The sequence below is a fragment of the Rhinopithecus roxellana genome, chromosome 1 (assembly GCF_007565055.1).
Source record: "Rhinopithecus roxellana isolate Shanxi Qingling chromosome 1, ASM756505v1, whole genome shotgun sequence".
In the NCBI taxonomy this organism is placed as follows: domain Eukaryota; kingdom Metazoa; phylum Chordata; class Mammalia; order Primates; family Cercopithecidae; genus Rhinopithecus; species Rhinopithecus roxellana.
The window spans coordinates 69,599,435-69,608,045 of record NC_044549.1 but is presented as its reverse complement, the minus strand read 5'-3'; the positions used below and the strand labels follow the sequence as shown (position 1 = coordinate 69,608,045).

The window sequence follows — 8,611 nt, the reverse complement described above, 5'->3', positions numbered from 1 at the left end:
ATATATTTATTTTGTGCATATATCTTTATACAAAAAGATTTAACTTGTTTTTTTTTTTTGTTTTTTTTTTGAGACAGAGTCTTGCTCTGTCACCCAGGCTGGAGTGCAGTGGCATGACCTCAGCTCACTGCAACCTCTGCTTACCGGGTTCAAGTGATTCTTCTGCCTCAGCTTCCTGAGTAACTGGAACTACAGGTGCATGCCACCACACCCGACTAATTTTTGTATTTTTTTTTTTTTTTGGTAGAGACGGAGTTCCACTACATTGGCCAGGCTGGTCTCGAACTCCTCAGGTGATCCACCCACCATGGCATCCCAAAGTGCTGGGATTACAGGCTTGAGCCACCGTGTCTGGCCTTGGTTTCTCTTTTTAATACACGTGGGATTATGCTGTTTGTATTGTTGTGTAGATATCTTCCTAGGTCATTGTAGTGTAAGTCTTCCTCATTATTTTAAATTGCTGCATATATGTGCATAGATCATTCCCCTGATGATAGGCATTTTGATGAGTCTCAATATTTTTACTATAATGAACAGTGCTGTAATGAGCATCGTGTAGAGGCTGCTTTCTACACATGTGCAAATATGTAGCATACCTTGAAGAGGAATCACTGAATTTAAGGACATCTGCACTTCACACTTTAATATACACTATCAAAATGCCCATTAGAAAGGCGGTACAAATGTACTACTCTTCTGGCAACATATGTGGGAATAACATTTCCTTGAATTCTGACCAACATTCAAATTGAAATATTCTTGCCTATCAGATAAGCAAAAATGTACCTGATTGTTTTAACTTGGGAGACATTATTTCAATATCATGATTTCCATAATTTCTATCATTTGGTGTTCTTATAAAAGCTATCTCTCATCTTATTCTGGAGATCTTTCCTTCACATGGGAACCTCTACATGACACAGAAAAGAAAAGATGGATGGGCGGGGAGAGTCTAGATTTATATTCTAGCTGTTATGCATGGTGAGGCCAGCTTAAGAAACACATGGCTTTTAAAAGACTTTCCATTGTATTTGGAGCAGACCAGACTTTTAACCACAATCCAGAGACTTTTAACTTCACAAAGATGTGGCATTTTATTTTAATAAAGCTATCGACAGAGCTCCCTTTTCGAGTGACTTTTCAAAAGCATCTTTTGTCAGCAGAGGGCTTTTATTAGCTAATGTAACCTTTCTGTACTCCGCGTTAGCAGAGAGAGAAAGGAAATGTCCTTGGGTTCCAAATATGGAAAGTTGTGCAAAGACTCTCAAGGAGAAAAAAGTTGTTCCACTTTCCGAAGCTGCATTTGTCACTCAATGTTGTATCGTAACCGAAAGTAATGAACTTTCCAATGCTACTGTCCAGAAGGTAAAAGGTTCACAAGATTATGCCTCTAAACTGGCAATTGCATAAAAAGAGATCACAAAGGATTAAAATGTGGAGAACAAGTAAAAGTGTGAATTTAGCTGTGAGTGACAACTTGGATAGACTCAGCTATAAAATATCTGAAATGGGGGGAGTTAGGCAAGACCTAGGAGGGAGGAGTGAGAGTAACAGTCTTGGCTGTGGAACGGGGTAGCTAAATGTTTAGGGCTTAATCTGAGCCACTACTGATAATTAAGCAGCATCGATAAACTGAAGGGGCATGGGGAAGGAGTATAGATTGTGGACTCTGGGTATAATTCATGTGGGGTGTTGGTGTTGTGGTTCCATTAATTAGTCCTTCGATGTAAGGGCTCAGTCAGTAGCGGAAGAGGCTGGTAACAGGGGGTTTGACAGGTCTTAGGACACTGGGAAAATAGATTGAGATTCTGGAGCAGGGCTAGTGCATTGTGGGATCTGAACGTGTTGTCAGGACCAAGCCCAGTGCTTTGATTAAGGTCAACATAGTAGGAATGGAGAAAGTCACTTAAACGGGAACCTGAACCGGGGCTTCATTTCAAAGCCCATGGAACAGATAGGGAAGGGTGACTAATGACTTTTCTGCTGTTGCAGTCTGGCTCACAAACTGAGTAAGGCACAAAAGGCAGAACTGGTGTTGATAGCAAAGGGTCATCAGAGAAGGCAGGAAGGACACCCTGTCACACTGCCCCTTGGCTCCCCAGATATCACTATGTTTTTTTTTTTTTTTCCTCATCCTTGTTAGGAACTGACAGGTAGTTGTGTTTGATGTCTATTAGACTCCAATTCAATTCTGAGGTCCATAATTCAATGGGGATAGATATAAAAAGGGTTCCTTTTTCATTAAAAGAGTAATTACCTCGTTATCAGAGTGCTGGAAAGATGAAAGCTTATGGATTTTTCATAAAATTATAAGTTTATAAGGGGCTGGGTGAAGTCATCTTATTCTGTCCTCAAGCCAGGGACAAATTTAATTCACCCTTGATGGATGGGACGTTGTTTAACAAGGATCTCTAGAGAACAAGCGTTGATAACTTTCAGTGTTTTGCAACCCTCAGTTGTGATATTTCTTCTATCTTGTTGAATATATTGACACAGAATGGAAGTCCATAATCTTTTGTGTCCTCTTTGGGTAGAAAGAACAGTGTTATAAATGTACTTCATTTTCATTATGTTAAATAATACTTATCAAATGCCTTGTATGTGCTTGGTGCCAGATACAACTGTGACACAGGGAGGAAGACAGACCTGATCCCTGCTGTCATTTAGCTGTGAGACTCATGAGGGATAATAACCGATAATCACATCAGTAAATGACTACAAATTGTAATAAGTGCTGTGAAGGAAACACTAAGGCATAGCTACAGAGGATAGCAGGAGGAAGCTAAGACCTCACTGAGCCTCCAGCTCTGGCCGCTGAGCAATGGTCCCTTCTGTCTGCCAGGGTGGGATCGGGGACTCATCCAGTTACAGGTGTGGGCACTATTGAGTAGTGCAGGGTCTTGAGCTGTGGCCATGGACTTGGGCAACAGGAAATTAGAAATATCCTCTGGAAAGCTGGCCAGATTTGCAGATGGCTCTGCTGTAGTACAGTCAGGTGACACTGCAGTAATGGTCACAGCGGTCAGTAAAACAAAACCTTCACCTTCCCAGTTTATGCCTTTGGTGGTTGACTACAGACGAAAGGCTGCTGCAGCAGGTAGAATTCCCACAAACCCTCTGAGAAGAGAGATTGGTACTTCTGATAAAAAATTTCTTACAAGTTGAATAATAGATTGTTCAATTAGACCTATCTTTCCAGCTGGCTACTTCTATGATATACAGGTTCTGTGTAATCTGTTAGCCGTAGATGGTATTAATGAGCTTGATGTCCTAGCAATTAATGGTGCCTCTGTAGCCCTCTCATGATCAGATATTCTTTGGAATGGACCTGTTGGGGCAGTATGAATAGGAATAACTGATGGAGAATGTGTTGTTAACCCAACAAGAAAAGATATGTCTTCTAGTACTTTAAATGTAGTGGTTCCTGGAGCACCTAAAAGTCAGACTGTCATGTTGGAAGCCTCTGCAGAGAACATTTTACAGCAGGACTTTTGCCATGCAATTAAAGTGGGAGTGAAATATACCCAACAAATAATTCAGGGCATCCAGCAGTTGGTAAAAGAAATTGGTGTTACCAAGGGGACACCTCAGAAGTTATTTACCCCTTCACCAGAGATTGTGAAACATGCTCATAAAACTTGCTATGGAGAGACTCTATGCAGTTTTTACAGATTGTGAATATGATAAAATTTCCAGAGATGAAGCAGTTAACAAAATAGGATTAGATACAGAGGAACAACTAAAAGAAATATTTCCAGAGGTTGATCTATAGGAAATAATAGAATTCTTCAATGTTGTTGCAAAGGAAGTTTTTAGAAGTATTATTTTGAATGAATACAAAAGATGCGATGGTTGGGATTTGACTTTACTTAGGAATATAGGTTGTGAGGTGGATATGTTTAAAACCCTTCATGGATCAGAATTATTGCAAAGAGGACAACACAGGTGCTTTGTATTGTTACATTTGATTCATTAGAATCCAGTATTAAGTTGGATCAAGTTATAATAGCTATAAATGGGATAGAAGATAAAAATTTCATGCTGCACTATGAGTTTCCTTCTTATGCAACTAATGAAATTGTCGAAGTCACTGGTTTAAATAGAAGAGATCTTGGGCATGGTGCTCTTGCTGAGAAAGCTTTGTATCCTGTTATTCCCAAAGATTTTCCTATCACTGTAAGAGTTACATCTCAAGTCTTAGAGTCAAATGGGCCATGTTCTATGGCATCTGCATGGGGTGGAACTTTAGCATTAATGGATTCAGGGGTTCCAATTTCACCTGCTGTCACAGACGTAGCAATGGGATTGGTCACCAAAACTGATCTTGAGAAGGGTGAAATAGAAGATTATCATTTGCTAACAGATATTCTGGGAATTGAAGATTACGGTGGTGACATGGACTTCAAAATAGCTGGCACTAATAAAGGGATAACTGCATTACAGGCTGATATTAAATTACCTGGAATACCAATGAAAATTGTAATGGAGGCTATTCAACAAGCTTCAGTGGCGAAAAAGGAGATATTACAAATCATGAACAAAACTATTTCAAAACCTCAAACATCTAGAAAAGAAAATGGACCTGTTGTAGAAACTGTTCAGGTTCCATTATCAAAATGGGAAAAACTTGTTGGACCAGGTGGATATAACTTAAAAAAACATCAGGTTGAAACAGTTGTAACTATTAGTCAGGTGGATGAAGAAACGTTTTCTATATTTGCATCAACACCCAGTGCTATGCATGAGGCAAGAGACTTCATTGCCGAAATCTGCAAAGAAGATCAGGAGCAGCAATTAGAATTTGGAGCAGGGTATACTGCCACAATAACTGAAAGCAGAGATACTGGTGTAATGGTAAAATTATATCCAAATATGACTCTGGTACTGCTTTATAACACACAGCTTGATCAATGAAAGGTTAAACATCCTACTGCCCTAGGATTAGAAGTTGGCCAAGAAATTCAGGTGAAATACTTTGGATGTGACTCAGCTGATGGAAGAATGAGGCTTTCTCATAAAGTGCTTCAGTCTCCAGCTACAACTGTTGTCAGAACTTTGAATGACAGCAGTATTGTAATGGGAAAACCTATTTTACAGTCATCATCTAATTATTCTCAGTGATTTTTTTAAAGAGAAATCCAGAATTCTATGTTTTCTAGGGTAAGGTGCTATAGAGCAAAATTTTAGTAGTATCTTCCATTGTGTAGATTTATATATGGTATAAATATATTCTAATTATTTGTATTAAAATGCTCATTTACATGTGCCAATTTTGAAATTCAAGAGTAACCCATATTCGTTTAATCTTATTTACATTATAAATCAAGAAATATTATTAAAAGTAAGTCATCTATACATCTAAGAAAAGATTACATACCTTTGTTTCTATAATTCTGAAATATATGAAAAACATAGATATAATATGACATATATATTATTATAACAGATCTCTTCCTATATCTCATTTGTCTTCTTTATATACAGTAGTGACAATTTATCCTCAGTCATCCTACAACTCACCTCTTTGCCCAACAACTTGACTTGCCTACAACTGTCCATAAACTGGAACAGGCCATATTCAAAGCCAGTGCCTATTTCTTCAGAATGATTACTAGACATAGTGAGTTGAGGGAGCTAATCTGATACACTTTTAGTAATACGATGTCTTCTAAATTTGTCACAAAATCATGAACATAGTGGAATAAATATAAATGAGATTCTAACTAGGATGAGGTAGTAATTATGTATATTTTTCAAATTTACCTGAACATAGGAAAATTATTTACTTGTCAAATTGAACTAAGTCACTTTTGGAATATGTATATTGCTCTAATGTCTGGAAGTTCTTAGTATAAGAGCTGGAGGAATCATGACTTTCAGTTAATAGACGTTTGAAATAGATGTTTAGAGGTTACTGATATACATGTCAAGTTGTTCATTCCCATCATTTAAAATATCACCTTAGAATTTCACACAAAAGTAAATGGTATGTAGATGTCATAATTTAGAATGTGTAATATTTTTAAAAATCTTATAAAAATACACCGGACTCAGTGGTACATGCCTGTAGTCCCAGCTACTTGGGAGGCTGAGGTGGGAAGATCACTTGAACCCAGAAGTTCAACACTGTCGTGTGCAACAATCGTGCCTATGAATAGCTACTTCACTCCAGCCTGGGCAACATAGCAGGACTCGATCTCTAAAAAATGTTTTAAATCTCATAAAAAATAAGTAAATCTGGCCGGGCATGCTGACTTCCGCCTGTAATCCCAACACTTTGGGAGGGTTAGGCAGGTGGATCTCCTGAGGTCAGGAGTTCGAGACCACACTGGCCAACATGGCAAAACCCTGTCCCTGCTAAAAATACAAAAATTAGCTGGGCGTGGTGGCAAGAGCCTGTAATCCCAACTACTCAAGAGGCTGAGGCAGGAGAATCTCTTGAACCTGGGAGTCAGAGGTTGCAGTGAGCCGAGATCGCACCACTGCTCTCCAGCGTGGCCAACAAGAGTGAAACTCTGTCTCAAAAAAAAGAAAAGACAGGTAAATTCATGACTTAGGGCTAACTAGTTCATAAAATATTAAAAATTTAGCTGGTTAAACCAAATATTTTTAAGATATGTGTATTTATATCAAACATTGATCATATATCTATTGTGTGTAAAACAGCATGTTAGGCAATGTTGATATACTTTCTGAAATATTAAGGATTAATTGAAAATGAAAGATTAAATTAAAAAGAAAACCTCATTGAGATGAGTGATCAGGAAAGGCCTCTTTTTTATAAGTGACATATAACATGAGTTCCGAATTATAAAAGGAACTAGCCTTTCACAATGAAAAGAAGAACACTTCTGACCGTGGGAGCAGCATGTGCAAAGGCCCTGCACTAGAAAAAGCACAGTGCATTTTGGGACTTTAGAGAGTTCACTACGCCAGGAGCAGAGGGGTCAAGGAAGAAGGTGGCATGCTATGAGATTAGAGAAGTAAGGGGCCAAATAATGCTTGATCTTATAGGCAATGGTGAAGAATTTAGATTTTTTTGTAAATGGAATGTATTTAAAAGATCACTCTGGCTACTGTGTGGCAAATGAACTGGAAGTGGAAAAATCAGAACAGAGAGAGAAGTTAGGAGGCAGTCCAGGAGGAAGATGTTGGTGGCTTGGACTAAGCTGGAGTCAGAGAAAGTGGATAGATGTTTTCAAGATACACTTAGGAGGTCTTACTGATGGTTGGATGTAGGGAAAGGGTAAAGAAAAGGTACAAATTCAAGGCTGACACTGGTAAGATGATAGTTCCATCTAGTAGATAGAGAATAAGCAGGGAGGAACAAGCCTGTAGTGGGAAGGATGGGGGGCAGATGTTTACATTTGCACATGTTAAGTTTGAGCTGCTTGGGAGACCCAGAAATAGAACTGTTGATTCTAAGTCTGGAGTTCAGAGATGTCAGAACTGGAGAAATACATTTGGATGATTAAGTCTGTCAATGAGAATAAAAGCTTGGGAAAAGAATGAGATAAGGAAGAGGAGGAGAGAGAAAGAAAGGAGGCCCAGTTGTGAACTTCGAGAAACTCTGAACATCCCCCCACAGCCTTGAGAACAATTGATTGGCAGAGTAGAGAGAGCACCAGACTCAAAAGGATGTGGGTTCGAATCCCATTTTAGTTTTAGACACTATGACCTTGGGCAAGTAACTGCTTCTTTCTGAACTCAGGATCTATAAGGTAAAAATTATTCTCTAATTCTCTTCCATCACCAATATTCTGTAATTCTCTTGGTATTAGGCTCATTTTCCAATTACTTTGGGCATATTTGTAACTCTCTTTACCTACCTTAAATTGTCATATCCAGAATACCCTTTTCTAATCATGATTTGAATTTTAGGTGCATTAAGTTAACATTCCTCTAAATCTTTCCCTTCTGCCAAATTGTGATTTCTTGGGGGGTGGACGGGCAGTTGTGCTTGTGCTTTTTGGCTTGTGCATTCCAGTCCAATTTGGGCACAGTGAGGCATCTGTGGCACAATGGAGATTGGTATTGGTAGGCTTCCTTGTTTGTTAAAAATGAACTTCCTTATTTTTGCCATTTCTGTTGAGCTCAATTTCCCAGTCTCTTTTAAATCAGCTTTAGAGATTTGAGGATTGCCAGTGGGGTGTGTTATTTGACCTCACTTAATGTTTGTGTTTGGTTCAGATCATAAAGCAAACCAAATTGACTGCCTCTGCTCAGTATCCAATAGGACTTATAACCCAGGCAAAATGTGGGTTGAAAGATGTATTCCCAATTGCAATGTAGTGGAAGTGTTTGTATTAACAAAGTTTCAGAGAACTGCTTAAGGATCTCAGGGTGGTATCTGTTCTAGAGATTTTTTTCTTAGCAAATTAACACTGTCAAATTATTCCGGTGGAAATAATTTTTTTAACAAAGTGTCTTTGCTGTCCTGTCACAGTGCTTTATTGCTAATTTTTCTCATGAGATGATTCTCCCTGTTGCTTTTGCCTTTGTCTCACAATGCACCATCTGAACCTACTAAGAAAGTTGGAAAATTTTTTTAAAAAAGACTTCATGCTAAAAAACAAAAACAAAAACCACAGTTCAGTGGTTAGTGAAAAAT

At 38.5% G+C, this 8,611-nt stretch overlaps 1 pseudogene; it reads left to right on the top strand.

Moving 5' to 3' along the window:
• Positions 1-2,897: 2,897 nt before the first annotated feature.
• LOC104664306 lies at positions 2,898-5,121 on the top strand (annotated as a pseudogene).
• The last annotated feature ends 3,490 nt before the right edge of the window (positions 5,122-8,611 follow it).